Below are 17,412 nucleotides of genomic sequence, written 5' to 3'. Positions count from 1 at the left end.
ATTTGCAGATGATACAAAATTGTTCAGAGTAGTTAAATCACAAGCAGATTGTGATAAATTGCAGGAAGACCTTGTGAGACTGGAAAATTGGGCATCAAAATGGCAGATGAAATTTAATGTGGATAAGTGCAAGGTGATGCATATAGGGAAAAATAACCCATGCTATAGTTACACAATGTTAGGTTCCATATTAGGTGCTACAACCCAAGAAAGAGATCTAGGCGTCATAGTGGATAACACATTGAAATCGTCGTTTCAGTGTGCTGCGGCAGTCAAAAAAGCAAACAGAATGTTGGGAATTATCAGAAAGGGAATGGTGAATAAAACGGAAAATGTCATAATGCTTCTGTATCGCTCCATGGTGAGACCGCACCTTGAATACTGTGTACAATTCTGGTCGCCGCATCTGAAAAAAGATATAATTGTGATGGAGAAGGAACAGAGAAGGGCAACCAAAATGGTAAGGGGAATGGAACAGCTCCCCTATGAGGAAAGACTAAAGAAGTTAGGACTTTTCAGCTTGGAGAAGAGACGACTGAGGGGGGATATGATAGAGGTGTTTAAAATCATGAGAGGTCTAGAACGGGTAGATGTGAATCGGTTATTTACTCTTTCGGATAATAGAAAGACTAGGGGGCATTCCATGAAGTTAGCATGTGGCATATTTAAAACTAATCGGAGAAAGTTCTTTTTTACTCAACGCACAATTAAACTCTGGAATTTGTTGCCAGAGGATGTGGTTAGTGCAGTTAGAATAGTTGTGTTTAAAATAGGATTGGATACGTTTTTGGAGGAGAAGTCCATTACCTGCTATTAAGTTCACTTAGAAAATAGCCACTGCTATTACTAGCAACAGTAATATGGAATAGACTTAGTTTTTGGGTACTTGCCAGGTTCTTATGACCTGGATTGGCCACTGTTGTAAACAGGATACTGGGCTTGATGGACCCTTGGTCTGACCCAGTATGACATGTTCTTAATTCATCTGCTATCTACGGAAAATACCGTTTAAGGTAAGCAAACTTGCTCTTATCGAACAGCAGTTAAATTAGCAAAGAAAAACTTCTATTGTAAGTGTATTCAAGATGTTAGCAGTAATCCTAAGGTCCTCTTTAACACTGTAATATCCATCACAAAAAACATTACTGTGGGTCTTACTACCCAATGGCTGATAGTCCCTCAGAACTATGTAATGCATTCAAGTTTTCATCCCACCAGATTGAAGAATGGGTTACCAATATCCCAATTTTTACGACTATGTAGGATATGTTCTACTACGGAAGAGTTTCGGATACAAGCATCGGGATTGTTTATGAGATTTGTCCAGAGGGGATATCCAAGATCTATTTTGAAGAAAGCTTTTAAGAGGGCTCTCTTTGCAAATAGATCCCTTTTGCTTCAATATCAACAACGTCCGTTTTCACAACAGCTTACATGCACTCTAAAATATTCTGCCCAAATTAATGCAGTAATAAATGTGGTGCGTACCCATTGACATATTTTGGCGCTTCATGATGTTTTTCAAACTGGACCAAGATTTGCATTTTTTAGGGGGCAAAATTTATGAGATCTGGTGGTCAGGTCTACATTCATTTCCACACTGGGGCAACCTGTGACTTGTGGACACTGCGATATGTGTGCTTTATCTTTAACTGGAGACCGTTAGCAGGCTCCTCATTCGGACATTGTAGTGCATTTACGGACCTTGACCACATGTGACTCTGAAGGCGTGATCTACGTCATTCAGTGTCCCTGTAGATTGATCTATATTGGTAGAACGAAGAGACAGATCAGAACGAGATTGATAGAGCATAGGAGTTGTATAAAGACATCAAAGATTACTGTCCCGTTAGTGCAGCATTGCATCCAACATCAACATATATTCACTGACCTACGTTGGTTGATTGTGGAAAAGGTACAATTGAGTCACAGGGGTGGAGATATACAATATCGCCTCAACAGACGGGAACATCATTGGATTTATATGTTGAACTCTATGGATCCTTTTGGTGTGAGCGAAAAGATCAATTGGTACTCTCTGATCTGAAAAATATACTGTGGGGTTCTAGTTAACATCAATGCCTGTGCGCCGATTGATTTGGATATTAGAGATGACCTGTTTGGAAACTGAAGAGGTGGGCCGTCATCTCTGGCTTTCTGGTTTTTTGGATTGTTGGGCTGATATAGTTATGATTGCGTGTTAGTGTTTGTGTACAGTTTCATATAATAAGCTATCTATACATGCTGGATCTTAAACATAGTTTTTGTGTAAATAAAATAACATCCGGAGAACGATTTGTTTATAAACCTAGGATGATCGGGTTGGACTCTTTGAGGGACGCGCTGTCAATTCCGGGATTTCCGATGCTTGACCTGATAGAAGACTAGTGTGGTGAGGAAGCAATGCCAATGTACGACCTGGTTGAAAACTAATACGACCTGATTGGAAACCCAGGTCGCTGTCATAACTTCCAGCCTTTGGAGTTTAAAGGGTCCAGTTGGTTGCCGTGTTTCTTTAAGCAGTGCAAGTCTAAATGTAGACCGTGAAAATAACTTTGGACTAAGGAATAGCTGACTGTTAATATGAATTGAGCATCGATGGATTCTTTACTGGATTTCACTGATGAATAATCGTGAAGGAGTTACTCCCCTGAGGCAGGACCCCTTTTTTGGTGGTGCGAAACGCGATCGTGTCGGGACTGAGTTTGGATGAGTATCACCATTATAATTTTGTGATTATAATTGAATGTGTGACATCATTATTACTTGTACTGTGACTGCGTTTACCAGTTCAGCTGGACAAAAGAATTGTTAAGCTCATTTATGTTTTGAAAAACTCTGGATTTCCATCTTGTTTCAAGTTTTGGGACTTTATATATATAAAAAAAGTAAAAATAGAAAATTGATAAAAATGATATAAACAAAGTAAAGGGACCCGATACCACAAGAAGAGTCTGGTATATTATATTGACTATGAGTAGGGGTCCTACAAAAATTGTGTATATTTTCTTTTGAAATTTGAAGGCTGTAATATGATTGTATGAATGAGATACCAGTCTTAACCATACATTGTGATTTATTGTTTACAACTTTGGTTACTGGAATACACAGATTGTGTTTGAGGGCTTTTTTGGTGTGATTGATAGCTCAACCTGTCTCTCAAACTGTAAATTTTTCCTTGACTACAGGAATATTACTTCAGGAATATGTAGTACCTCTTTAAAAACTGCTGCCATTACACTAATACAAAAGAATCCTACAATCAATAACCCAGACTTCTGTAATTTTGGCCCATTTCCTCCCTTCCTTTCCTTTCTAAAATTATAGAATCTGTTGTATAAAGCAGGTCACTGACCATCTTGATAAACATTGACATTGTTCATCACGGATTTGACTCTGGTGCTTCCCATGTTTGTTTTCCTAGCTCCATCTGCTTCTTTCGATACCATCACTCATGACATATTATTGTCCCATTTGACAAATAGTGGTTTGTCTGGTACTGTCATTTCTTGGTTTAAATCATATCTACACAATCAAACTCAACAAGTAGTTATATTATTATATACATATATATATATATATATATATATATATATATATATATATATATATATATACACATATATATTATATACAAAACTCCTTGTATATAATTTAGTCTCTGCTAAACTATCTTTATTTCCTCTGATCCCAGTTCAATAGTCCTTGTTAATTGTAACTGCTTTCTTCGACACGTTATTTCTGTTTTGATGTATTTATTGCACCCCTGTTTATTTGTAAACCAGCATGATGTGATGGCTTCATGAATGTCGGTATATAAAAACCTTAAATAAATAAATAAAATAAAGTACATATAAATTCTTCTACCTCCTCTTGGTTTACTCTTAAAACTGGATTCCCACAAGGTTCTGCACTTTCTGCTGTTCTATTCAATATTTATCTTACCCCCATTTGTCAATTAGTGTCTACTCTAGATTTCATCTATCATATTTACACCGATGAAATTCAATTCCACTTCCCCACACATCATAACTGCAATCCACTCTTCAATTTATCCTTCTTTGTCTAACTTCAATAAAAGCTTGGCTGTCTCACAATAAACTCTGCCTAAATCTTTCAAAGATGGAAATTATGATTCTTGGAAATTCCTCTTTCAATGATATCCCCGAATCCATCTCCTTAGATAACTCTACTGTTCATATATCAAATTATGTTCGAAATCTTGGAGTCATCCTTGATACCAAATTAGATATGCAAACCCATATCAAGTCAGTTGTCAAATCTTCTTTTATAAACTGCATCTCCTTAAACACCTAAAGCCTTTACTTGAACCTATTGCCTTCAGAACTGTTCTTCAATTTTTAGTTCAGGACTTGACTATTGCAATTTTATTTATACCGGTCTGCTCCAGTCATCTATCCAACCACTCCAATTGGTACAGATTGCAGCTGCACGTTTATTATTTGATAAAAATTACATGACCATATTACTCCGGTTTTATTTTCTTTGCATTGGCTACCCTTACAATGGAGAATTCATATAAAATGATATCTACTTTACATAATCTTATTTACAATAATAAAAGTCCATGGTTACTAGCTATCTTAAACTTTTAAATTCCTGTATGTAATCTTAGATCAAAAAATTAATTCTTACTACAGATCCCATTACCCAGGATCATTAGGCTGGCAATAACTCCTAAAAGAGCTTTTTCCATCGCAGGACCCATTATATGGAATTGAACATATTTTCAGCACAGTGGAGTTGGGTTTACTTTAAGATTTTGGCAGGCCCTCTGTAAATAGTTGGAGGTGGCATTAGACATTTCCTCTGGCTATCACCCTCTGTCTAATGGCCAGACAGAGAGTTAAAAAGATCCTGGAGAGCTTCCTTAAAACCTATGTGTCAGGTAGGCAGAATTACTGGGTGCAATTAGTTCCATTGGCCGAATTCTGCTACAACAACCATGTCAGTGAATTTTCAAGATCCTCTCTGTTCTCGGAGTGCATAACAAACACCCTAAGGTGTCTTTACTTCTCTTTGTGTCTACAGAAATCCCTGTGTTGATTGTCTTTCTGCCAATCTGCAGGAGATATGGAGGAATACTCATATCCTTCTTGTGAAAGCTACTGATTATTTCAAGAAGAGTGCCAAAAGGAAGTGTAGATCTGTTCCACAGTTTGTCTCTGGGGGTAAGTTTGGCTCAGCTCAAAGAACATCTGACTCGAGATATGCTCACTTAAATTTGCCCCTAGGGTTATCTGGCCTTTTCAGGTCATAGGGCACTGGATTGATTTGCTTTATCAGCTCAAGCTTCCCCCTGCCCTCCATTTTCATAATTCCTTGGATGACTCTCTGCTCAAACCATTGATTCTCAACAGATACTCTTAGAAAAACCCTGCTGACTTGGAATTGGAGTTTGAAATAAATGACATCATCAACTCCAAAATGGTAAGAAATAAACTTTCTCACAAGACAAGCAGGATGATAGCCCTCACATATGGGTGACATCATCAGGATGGAGCCCAATCACGGAAAACTTCTATCAAAGTTTCTAGAACTTTGACTGGCCCCTACTGGGCATGACCAGCATGGCACCAACCCTGCAGCCAGCAGGGGTCCCCCTTCAGTCTTCTTTTTTCCGCGCAGCAGTAGCCTCGCGGTTTAGGAGCTCTGAATAGATTCTTGACAGGAATTTTCCTCACGGAATTAATTAAACTTAAATTGCCCCACAGGGGTCCCTCCTCTAACTTTTCTCAGGCCGCGGTACTCCGGTAAGTTTTTTCACTGTCTTCCGTCGATTACCGTCGAGTTTGGCCCTCTGGCTTACTGACCGTCAACCGTACCGTGGCTCGATTTTTTTTCTGTGGCCATGGCGTCGGGGTTCCGTTGGTGCCCGGACTGTACTCGCACCTTGTCTATCACAGACCCTCATGGAGTCTGTGTAATGTGTTTAGGCCGTGAGCATGATGTCCTGACTTGCACCAAATGTGCCGTCATGACACCAAAAGGTTGCAAAGCCAGAATGGAGAAGATGGAACTCCTCTTTCGTGCTCAGACCCGACGCCGTCCATCGCATCAACGTCATCGGAACCGGCACTGTCGACGTCGCGCCAGCATCGTCCACCGTCCGGTGACCGTCCGCCATCGACGTCTTCACGGCCATCGACGCCTGCTACTCCCCCACAGGATCGAGGGGCTCGCAGGGAGAAACATCGACATCGTAGGACTCAGACCGTCGAGGGAGCGAAATCATCGACCTCGCCACCGTCAAAGAAGCCCCGTCCAGGAAAGGCACCGACTATTCCTGCGACCGGGTCACCGAGGCCACCCTCACCCGATCGGGGTTTGGGAGTCGTGATTCCGCCTCTGCCTCCCTCTTCTGTTCCGGAGCCGGGGCTGCTTGCTCCAGGTCTCCGAGAAGAACTGGACCGGCTGGTTCAGGAGGCCATCGACAAGGCGATGCAACTGCTCCAGGTCCCTCCGGCACAGACACCGGCACCGAGAGTGGAACCGGACGCTGACCCGATTGCAGCAGCGCTGGCACTGCTGCTATCCTGGATGGAGGCGCTAATGTCCGCCCTTCCACCGGTGGTTCCTGGGTCTCCGATGGCTCTGGTGCCCTCCCCATTGACAATTTCATCGGGAGGAGAAACACTGTTCCGCATTCCTCCATCGGGAGTTCTGCCTCAGCCATCGATGCCAATTCGTCCCTCGGTGCCGATACGTCCATCGGCGCCATCAATGCCGGTACCAATGCCTTCTGCGCCATCTTCGGTGCCCCCGGTGATTCCTCCGATTTTCTCAGAGCCTCGACCGGGGCCTTCAGGTATCCAACCCCTTTCTCGTCCTACAGGTCAGTCTGCTGATCCTTATGACACCTGGGGTGATGATACTTCCACAGACACCGATGACTTACTTTCACCTCCTCCTCCTTCTGAAAGTAGAAAGTGTTCTCCTCCAGAGGACCTTTCTTTCATTAATTTTGTGAAGGAAATGTCTGAGTTTGGTCCCTTTTCAACTTCAGACGGAACAGGATGATAGGCAGCAGATGATGGAGTTGCTCCAATTCCTGGATGCCCCAAAGTGATCACTTCTATTCCCATTCATCAAGTTCTTCTTGACCTCCTCAAAAAGAACTGGGAGAACCCTGGATCCATTGCTCCAGTACACAGAAAGGCTGACACTACCTATTTAGTGCAGTCAGCCCCTGGCTTTCAAAATTCTCAGCTCGACCCCACTCAGTTGTGATAGAGTCGGCTCAAAAGAAGGCAAAAAGGTCAAAGCCTCACTCATCTATCCCACCTGTTATGGAACAGAAGATCCTAGACAATATTGGTCGACGAGTGTTCCAAGGGGCCATGCTCATCTCCCTAATTGTGGCTTACCAACTTTATATGACCCAATATAATAGGGTCATCTTCAAGCAGATACAGGACTTCTCTGAAACCCTGCCTGAAAAATTCCAAGATCAGCTTCAAACACTTGTAAACAAGGGTTTTGAGGCAGGAAAACATGAGATTAGGACATCTTATGATATCTTCGACACCTCTACTAGAGTGTCTGCAGCTGCTATTTCGGCAAGATGATGGGCCTGGCTCAAATCTTCTGACCTTTGCCCAGAAGTACAAGACCGGCTATCTGACCTACCATGTGTAGGAGACAATCTGTTCGGTGAACAGATCCAGCGAATGGTGGCTGAATTAAAGGACCATCATGAGACCCTTAAACAGCTTTCATCAATACCTTCCAACTTCTCCTAAAGACAGCCCTTCAGGAAGGATTCTAAGAAGTTGTTCTACCGTCCGAGGAACGCCTATCTTATACTAGCAAGGTCCTGAACTACGAGACCTTATCAAAAGCCTCAGCCTCGCCAAGCCCGAAAGCAAAAATCACAAGCAGCTCCCCAGCCAGGGCCTGCTTCAGGTTTTTGACTTCCACTTGGAGAGCAGCAGCCTTATTCTTCTGCCAAGCATACCAGTAGGAGGTCGATTATGCCACTTTCACAACACGTGGCAATCAATCACAACCGACCAATGGGTTCTAGCAATCATTGCTCGGGGTTACAACCTGAACTTTCTCGCTCTGCCACCGCACTCACCACCTCTGCGGACGTGGGAGACATCCGACCACTCTATCCTTCTGGATCAGGAGGTTTCCCTCCTTCTTCAGTTAAAAGCAATAGAACCTGTCCCATTCTCGCAGCAAGGCCTAGGATTCTATTTTCGGTACTTTCTGATCCCCAAAAAATCCAGGGGAGTTCGTCCAATTCTGGACCTACGTACACTCAACAAGTACCTCCAGTGGGAAAAGTTCAAGATGGTAACCTTGGGGTCGCTTCTACCTCTTCTACAAAGAGGAGACTGGCTCTGCTCTCTGGACCTCCAGGACGCATTCACATTGCGATAACTCCTACTCATCGCAAATACCTCTGGTTTTTAGTAGGCCCCAAACACTATCAATACTGAGTGCTTCCGTTCGGCCTAGCATCTGCACCACGAGTCTTCACCAAATGCCTCGTGGTTGTCGCAGCTTTCCTCAGGAAACAAGGTGTTCACGCCTACCCCTATCTGGACGACTGGTTAATCAGGGCTCCAACCCAGCAAACTGCTCTGTCGTCCCTCAATTTCATCCTACACACTCTAATTTCGCTAGGATTTCTTGTCAATTATGGAAAATCCTATTTAATCCCATCTCAAACCTTGTCATTCATTGGGGCAGACTTGGACACCTTGCAGGCAAAAGCCTTTCTACCTCAACAACGAGCGCTAACACTCGTGTCTCTCGCTCACTAGTTGCAGTCTCAACATACGGCAACGGCTCGCCAATTCCTCGTCCTTCTCGGACACATGGCGTCCTCAGTCCATGTCACACCAATGGCCCGCTTGGCCATGAGACTCATGCATTGGACTCTGAGGTCACAATGGATTCAAGCTGTTCAGCCTCTGTCGACCATTGTCCACATCATCGACTCACTCCGTCTGTCTCTCGCCTGGTGGAAAAATCAGAACAATCTCCCCCAGGGACTGCCCTTTCAAGTGCCAGATCCTCAACTCATTCTCACCACCGATGCTTCCAATCCCGGGTGGGGAGCCCACATGGACAATCTACAGAGATAAGGGTCTTGGTCTCCAGGGGAAGCCAAACATCAAATAAACTTCCTAGAGCTTCGAGGAATGTGATATGCTCTCAGGGCTTTTCAGGAACGCCTGTCAAATCACGTCATCCTGATTCAGACGGACAACCAGGTGGCCATGTGGTACATCAACAAGCAGGGAGGCACAGGCTTCTTCCTTCTGTGTCAGGAAGCTGTGCAGATTTGGGCGGAAGCGCTTTCCCACTCGATGTACCTCAGGGCCACCTACTTGCCGGGAGTGGACAATGTCTTGGCAGACAAACTGAGTCGGGTCTTCCAACCACACGAGAGTTGTCTCTCAACCCCTCGGTAGCGACCTCAATCTTCCGACAATGGGGATACCCCCAGACAGACCTCTTTGCGTCCCCTCAGAACCACAAAGTCGACAATTTCTGCTCCCTCATTCAGAGCGAGTGCTCTCCGCCCAGAGATGCATTCTCCCTCTCGTGGGCAACCGTTCTGCTCTATGCATTCCCTCCACTTCCTCTTCTCTCGAAGGCTCTTGTGAAGCTACGTCAGGACAAGGGAACCTTGATCCTGATAGCACCTCACAGGCCACGCCAAGTGTGGTTTCCCATACTCCAGGATCTCTCCATCCGCAGGCACATTCCCTTGGGAACGGACCCGCATCTGATCACTCAAAACAACGGATACCTACGCCATCCCAATCTTCAGGCCTTGTCTCTGACGGCATGGATGTTGAAAAGTTAATCCTTCAACCGCTTAACCTTTCAGATTCGGTTTCTCGTGTCCTGATTGTTTCACGGAAGCCTTCCACGAGAAAATCTTATCCTATAAATGGAAAAGGTACACATCATGGTGCACCTCGCTGTCCCTTGATCCCTTTTCCTGTCCAATTCCAAGGTTTTTGGACTATCTCTGGCATTTGTCAGAATCAGGTCTAAAGACCTCTTCCATCAGAATGCATGTCAGTGCGGTAGCTGCCTTCCATAAAGGTGTCGGGGATGTTCCTATATCGGTACAACCCCTCGTAACACGCTTTTTGAAGGGCTTGCTCCATATCAAGCCAACTTTACGTCCTCCGGCCCCTTCTTGGGACCTTAATCTGGTTCTCGGTCGGCTCATGAAACCACCATTCGAGCCTCTTCACTCCTGAGACCTAAAATATCTCACATGGAAAGTGATTTTCCTTTTGGCTATCACTTCAGCTCGCAGGGTTAGTGAGTTACAGGCCCTAGTTACATATCCGCCTTACACTAAACTCCTGCAGGACCGGGCGGTACTCCGCACTCAACCTAAGTTTTTACCTAAGGTAGTTTCGGAGTTTCACATTAATCAATCCATCATACTACCTACCTTCTTTCCCAGGCCCCATTCCAATCCAGGGGAACAGGCTCTGCATACCCTTGACTGTAAACGGGCTCTAGCGTTCTACCTATACCGTATAGCTGCACACAGGAAGAGTACTCAGTTGTTCGTCTCTTTCCATCCCAGCAAATTAGGGCAACCTGTGGGTAAGCAGTCTCTCTCCTCCTGGTTGGCGGACTGCATATCTTTTTGCTATCAGCAAGCAGGCATTCATTTTCAAGACCGTGTTAAAGCACACTCTGTGAGGGCCATGGCGACTTCAGTAGCACACCTACAATCGGTGCTGCTTCCTGACATTTGCAGGGCTGCCACCTGGAGTTCTCTCCATTCTTTCGCAGCCCACTATTGCTTGGACAAAGCTGGAAGACAAGATTCCATCTTCGGCCAGTCTGTCCTGCGTAACTTATTTCCAAGGTGACGTACCTACACCCTTTCGCCTGCCCGGTGGGGTTCAGGATGCCCTCTACCAAATTCCCCCCCAGTTGTTGTGCCTGTTGCACGCCGTTGGGTACATTTGGTGCATGTTCGGACATCCTCAGCTCGGTACTCACCCATATGTGAGGACTACCATCCTGCTTGTCCTGTGAGAAAGCAAATGTTGCTTACTTGTAACAGGTGTTCTCACAGGATAGCAGGATGTTAGTCCTCACGAAACCCGCCCGCCACCCCGTGGTGTTGGGCTCGTAACGTTTTGTTGTTTTATTTTTTTGGCACTGCCTGTAGCTATCAAATAAGACTGAAGAAGGACCCCTGCTGGCTGTAGGGTTGGTGCCATGCTGGGCATGCCCAGTAGGGGCCAGTCAAAGTTCTAGAAATTTTGATAGAAGTTTTCCGTGATTGGGCTGCATCCTGATGATGTCACCCATATGTGAGGACTAACATCCTGCTGTCCTGTGAGAACACCTGTTACAGGTAAGCAACATTTGCTTTATTACTTGGTGGACTAGAAGGGTTATGGTCCTTGGAAGGATCTTGGGGACCAGCAGAGAGCCTCAATGCCCCCTTTATGGTCTGGAGGTTCCATTGGGTCTCTCTCCACAAGCTCAATAATGGAGGGTCTAAGGGGAAGGGGTATGTAACATGCCGCCAATTCTGGGCTGCTACATGCCCAGGGCTCAGTGGTGTGACATGTCCTGTGTGGCAACATCCCGACATGGTTCCCGGCATCCTGTTTCGGGACTGCATCCTGTGACTTAGACTAAGGGCAGTCCGCACTCATTGCATTTATAGGCCCAGCCTTCAGGACTTCCTGTGTTGCACACTGATGACATTACTGCTACTGTAAAATAAGAGGAGGCTTGGTTCCCTTGGTGACTGTCCGAGCAATTGGTCCTGATCCTTGATCCTATGCCATTGTGGTTCCTGTTTCTGTTCTTCGCAGTGTTCCTGCTTTGCCTTACTGCTGCCTCAGTATTCCAAACTTGTTTTGCTCTTGCCTGTGGACTATTCTGGACCAGCCCCTTCCCACCAGTCAGCTGCTGCCTTTTGGAGCTTAAGAAGTACTGTGTGCTGATCAGGCTGCATCATTCTAAGAGCAGCCCCAAGGGAACACCCACCCTGAATTGCGCCCCTCTTCAGTAGGGAGAAGAATTAGTCTCTATGTGGCAAAGTGGTGTCACATCACCAAGAATCGCCGAGTGCTCAAGATTGTGAAATCTGGTTACCACTTGAATTTCTCCCGACTTGCTACACTTCTTCATTTCTAAGTCTTCAATATGAATCTATCTTGCTCAGCGCAGCTATACCTGGAGGTGGAGTTGCTCCTGAGACAGTACAATCAACATGGGGAGGAGTTCTATTCGCTATTTCCTTATTCCCAAGAAATCCAGGGGATTGAGACTCATCCTTAGATTTTGTTCTTAAATCATTCTGAGAGAAATTCAAAATGAACTTTCTCCACACAATCCTGCCCTTTATCCAAGCAGGGGAGTGGATGTCCCCTGGTATAAAGGACACCTGTGCTCATATATCCATCCATCCCTCCTGCCCACTGGCAATATCTGCATGTGTGGTAGAATCCTCTCCCTACCAGGATCGGGTGCTCCCCTTCAGTCTTTCAGTGGCACCGATGGTCTTTACCAAATACCTAGCTGTAGTAGCAGCACATCTCCATCATAAGAGCATCTGTTTTTTCCTTTCCTTGATGATTGGCTGGTAATGGCATCTTCCAGAGAAGGTATGCTGACCTCCCTGTAGAAGAAAATTCAACTCATACAATCCCTAGGGTTCATAGTAAATTTTGAAAAATCAACCCTGATCCTGTCTCAGAAAATCAAATTCATTGGGGCATGGATAGAATCTGCAGAAGATAGTTTCTTCCGACAAATGGAGTGAATGGTCTCAGATCCTGGTTCATCGATTGCTGAACTTAGATCAGACAACAGCCAGGGAATTGCTCATTGTTCTAGGCTACATGGTGGTGGTGGTTCATGTAGTATCGCTAACTTGCCTCCACATGCGAATCCTGCAGTGTGGCCTCCGCTCCCATTGGGACGAGTTAACTCTGCCCTCGACAACTTTAATGAGTGTCTCGCAAGAGATGAAACAAGACCTCCGCTGGTGGCTAGACCCCTGCAACTAATGTCAGGTGACATTAATAAAAGACTTCCTCCAAGGGATAAGGAGCTCACATGGATCCCTTCCAAACCCAAGGGTTGTTAGTGGAAAGACAATTTTAAATCAGCCTTCTTGAGTTACAAGTGATGAATATGTCTAAAGGACTTTCTTGCATCTCCTAGAAGGAAAGAGAATTCTCATTCAAACAGACAAATAGCCATGTTTTGTGCCAACAAGCAAGGAGTCACAAGGTCTTGGATTCTCTGCTAAGAGACAATACAATATGGGAATAGGAGTGCTACCATGAAGCTCTTCTGTAAGCAGTCTACCTTCCCTGGGTTGCTAGCACATTAGCGTATTGCCTCAGGGTATTTCACACTCATGAATGATTCCTACAGCAGCCAACAGTTGACAGACCATTTGAGCTTGGGGACATCTCTCAATCAACCTCTTTGTGTCAGAGGAGAACAGAAAAGTGGAAAGATTTTGTTAGATTTTTCCCAGCGAACTCTGTTCCACTTAGGATGCTTTTCTGCTCACTGGGAATACAAATGTCATATACACTTTTCCATGGATTCCTTTGATAGCAAAGATTGTATGAAAAGACCAGGCCCACCTGATAATTATAGTAGCAATATGGCCCAGATAAGTCCATCAGCCTCTCTGATCCCTCTAGAAGCCAATCTGTCCCTGTTGACTCAAGAATAGTGTCGTCTATATCATCTGAAACTTCCCTCTCTCAACTTGACAGCCTGGATTTTGCACACTCACTAATTGCTTCACTTTTCCTACCCAAGGAAAATGAGGACATAATAGTATCCACCAGAAAGACTTAAATTAGAACAGCTTATGGCTTAAAATGGAAATGGTTCTCATCTTGGTGTCAACGCTTCTTGGACCTATTTGCATGTGAACTATGAGAGCTACTTCAGTACTTGCTCTTTTTTTCTCCTCAGGTCTCAGTACCTCATTGGTGAGAGTACATCTCAGTACCATAGTGGCCTGCCTTATTCACGTAGACAGTAAACTGGTCTCCACTCATTCTTTAGTGTCAACGTTTATGAAAGGCATATGCCATACTAAATCTTTGGTGGCCAAACCACCTGTCTATTGGACCTTAATATGGTTCTAGTGCAGCTTATGATGCCACCTTTGGAGCCATTGGAGTCAGCTTCTCTGAAGTTTCTCACATGGAAAGTATTATTCCTCATTGCTGTCACATCTGCCAGAAGAGTGCATGAGCTTTAAGCATTGATTTTATTATTCTCAATTCTTTCACAATAGCGTGGTGCTCTGCACCCACCCAAAGTTTCTACCAAAAGTGATGTTAGCTTTTCATATAAATCAAGCCATTGTGTTACCCACTTTCTGAGGCCACATGCACATTTAGGTAAAAAAAAAAACCTTTATTCTTTTCTCTGTAAAAGAGTCTTGGCTTACTACCAGAAAAGGAGGCAGCTACATCAGGCCTAGCAGCTCTTCATCTCTTATGATCCTAACTGATTGGACATAACAGTTGCCAAACGTATATTGTCTTGTTGACTAGCAGACTATATCACACATTGTTATGTGCTAGCAGGCCTCCAGATTACAGACTCTGTCAAATCTCATCTAGTCAGAACCATGGCTGCATCAGTGGCTTATCTGCAAGCTTGGGCCTATTTAAGACATTTGTAAAGCTGCAATTTGGTTGTCAGTTCACACCTTCACATCCTATTACTATCGGGACAATCTAGTTCAGACAATAGAAGGACTAGGTGCACTCTATGACGTTAGCAAGTAGCTCATTTAAAACAAATAGAAGAAAATTCTTTTTCACTCAGCTCTGGAATTCATCGCTGGAGGATGTGGTTACAGCAGTTAGTGTAAATGGGTTTAAAAAAGGTTTGGATAAGTTCCTAGATGAAAAATCTATAAACTGCTATTAATTAATAAGCAATAGTAGCTTGAGATTTATTTAATGTTTGGGGACTTGCCAGGTACCTGTGACTTGGATTGGCCATTGTTGGAAACAGGATACTGGGCTTGATGGACCTTTGGTCTGACCCAGTATGACATTTCGTATGTTCTTATCAAGAAGTGTCATAAAATTTGGACAAGCAGTTTTACCTGTTTTCACAGTAGTGTACGCTACATGGTGGAGTCTGAGTTGCTTATTCAGTAAATGCTCAGCTGCAACCCTCAACTTGAGACTCCTTGATGTATCATGGCTAATTCAGCCTTGCTTGTTGGAGAAAAAAATGTGTTTACCATAAATACTGTTCTCTGTAGATAGTATTTAATTAGCCATGCTAAATACCTGCCTGCCTCCCTAAAGAGTCTTATTACCTAGCTGGAATTAGCTCTAAAATAGACCAAGAGGCTCATGAGGCAATGCCTATGCAGGAACTCCCGCACATGCTAAGTAGAACAAAGGAAAGGTCCATTTGGTGACATTGGATGTCAGCCATGTGTCATGGTTAATTCATCCTGCTGTCTATAGAGAACACAGTTTATGGAAGCAAACTTGCTGCAGTGACCACAATCCCTCTAAACACTAATATCTTCTGAAACTTAAATATTTTTCTAGTACATCTCCTTAGAGGACAATTTTAAAGGTATTTACGTGGATATATAGCGTACTGTGAACAATTGTGCTCACAAGTTTACATACCCCTGGTAGAATTTGTAAGATGTGTAGCATTTCAAGAAAACATGAGTGATAAGGCAAAACACATCTATTATTTTTAATGTGTTTCAGATTAAGCTATTATGCATCACAGAATAGCACAATCATTAAACAATCCATAGCATTGAAGGAAATAATAACCACATTTTATTATGGCTAGTTTCAAAGTGAATGTATGCATATACTTATTCTTTGAAAATTGGTGCAAACTCTGTGAGTAAAAAGCACCCATGGGCTTTGTGCCAATGTAAATAGTTTTAAAATTATTCAGATTTTATGGGCTTCCAGTGGAAACACTGAGAGGAGAGGATCACCTTGCTGGTGGCTGAAAGGAATCAGTATGTTTTTGCTTGGGACATTGTCTTTTTTAAAAGTATTGGGGCAAAGTTAACTATTTGGGAATATTATTTAGTGTGTTTGTGTGTTTGTGCCTTTAATAGTCAGGCAGTGAATAAACAAGTTAGACTGTATTTTTAGTCAGTCAATAAGGTAGCAGTAGGTAGGCAGCGAATAAACAAGTTAGACTTTGTATTTTTAGTCAGTCAATAAGGTAGCAGTAGGTAGTGTGTTTATTTTTAAAAGTCTGCAGAACTGAGTGTTCTGCAGACTTTTAAAGAGCTGAGTGTTTGTATTTAATACTAACTCAGTGCTTGTACTGAAAAAAAAAAAAACCCACAAAAAACCAAAAAAAAACCCCCACAAAAAGTAGCCAGAAGCTAGAAATAAGCTAGGAGCAGTATATACCAAAGTAAAAAAGTTGAATAGTTCAGCTCAGTTACTCACCTTGGAAAGGTGTTGAGGTAGTGTGATTGGGTTTGAATAAGGAACAACATTTGTTAATCAAGGGAGCAGTGAGTCACTCAGCTGACTAACTGAAGTTAGACTGTTTATATTACCCAACCCTAGCTCATCCCTTAATTTATAGGCAGGTGCCATTTTCACACAAAAAAAAAAAATCAACAAAAACTTTATTGAGAATTTGATCAGACCCCGGTAGGCCACTACCAGACACATAAGGGCGGATTTTAAAAGCCCTGCTCGCGTAAATCCGCCCGGATTTACGCGAGTAGGGCCTTGCGCACCGGCGCGCCTATTTTCCATAGGCCTGCCGGCGCGCGCAGAGCCCCGGGACTCGCGTAAGTCCCGGGGTTTTTTGTCGGGGGCGTGTCGGGGGCGGGGCCGATCGACATGTCGTTTTGGGGGCGGGACGCGGCGTTTTGGGGGCGGGCCCGGGGGCATGGTTTCCGGGACGGTCCGGGGGGCGTGGCCGCGCCCTCCGGAACCACCCCCGGGTTGCGTCTCGGCGCGCCAGCAGCCTGCTGGCGCTCGTGGATTTACTTCTCCCTCCGGGAGGCGTAAATCCGTGGACAAAGGTAGGGGGGGGTTTAGATAGGGCCAGGGGGGGTGGTGGGTTAGGTAGAGGAAGGGAGGGGAAGGTGAGGGGAGGGCGAAAGAGAGTTCCCTCCGAGGCCGCTCCGATTTCGGAGCGGCCTCGGAGGGACCGGAGGCAGGCTGCGCGGCTCGGCGCGCGCCGGCTGCCCAAAATCGGCAGCCTTGCGCGCGCCGATCCTGGATTTTAGAAGATACACGCGGCTACGCGCGTATCTATAAAATCCAGCGTACTTTTGTTTGCGACTGGTGCGCCAACAAATGTACGCGAACGCGCATTTTTTTAAAAATCTACCCCTTAGAGAATAGCCACTGCCATTAGCAATGGTTAGAT

General features: G+C 44.4%; 1 protein-coding gene across 1 annotated transcript in view; it reads left to right on the top strand.

Annotated features, from left to right (window-relative positions):
* LOC115088208 (pre-mRNA-splicing factor PRP46-like) overlaps positions 1-17,412 on the top strand; it is a 273,466-nt gene that overhangs the window by 109,741 nt on the left and 146,313 nt on the right. The gene's annotated exons all lie outside the window — the stretch shown is intronic.

This window comes from Rhinatrema bivittatum, chromosome 3 (assembly GCF_901001135.1).
Source record: "Rhinatrema bivittatum chromosome 3, aRhiBiv1.1, whole genome shotgun sequence".
In the NCBI taxonomy this organism is placed as follows: domain Eukaryota; kingdom Metazoa; phylum Chordata; class Amphibia; order Gymnophiona; family Rhinatrematidae; genus Rhinatrema; species Rhinatrema bivittatum.
The sequence above is the reverse complement of the archived record's forward strand: the minus strand, read 5'-3'. Positions and strand labels throughout refer to the sequence as shown.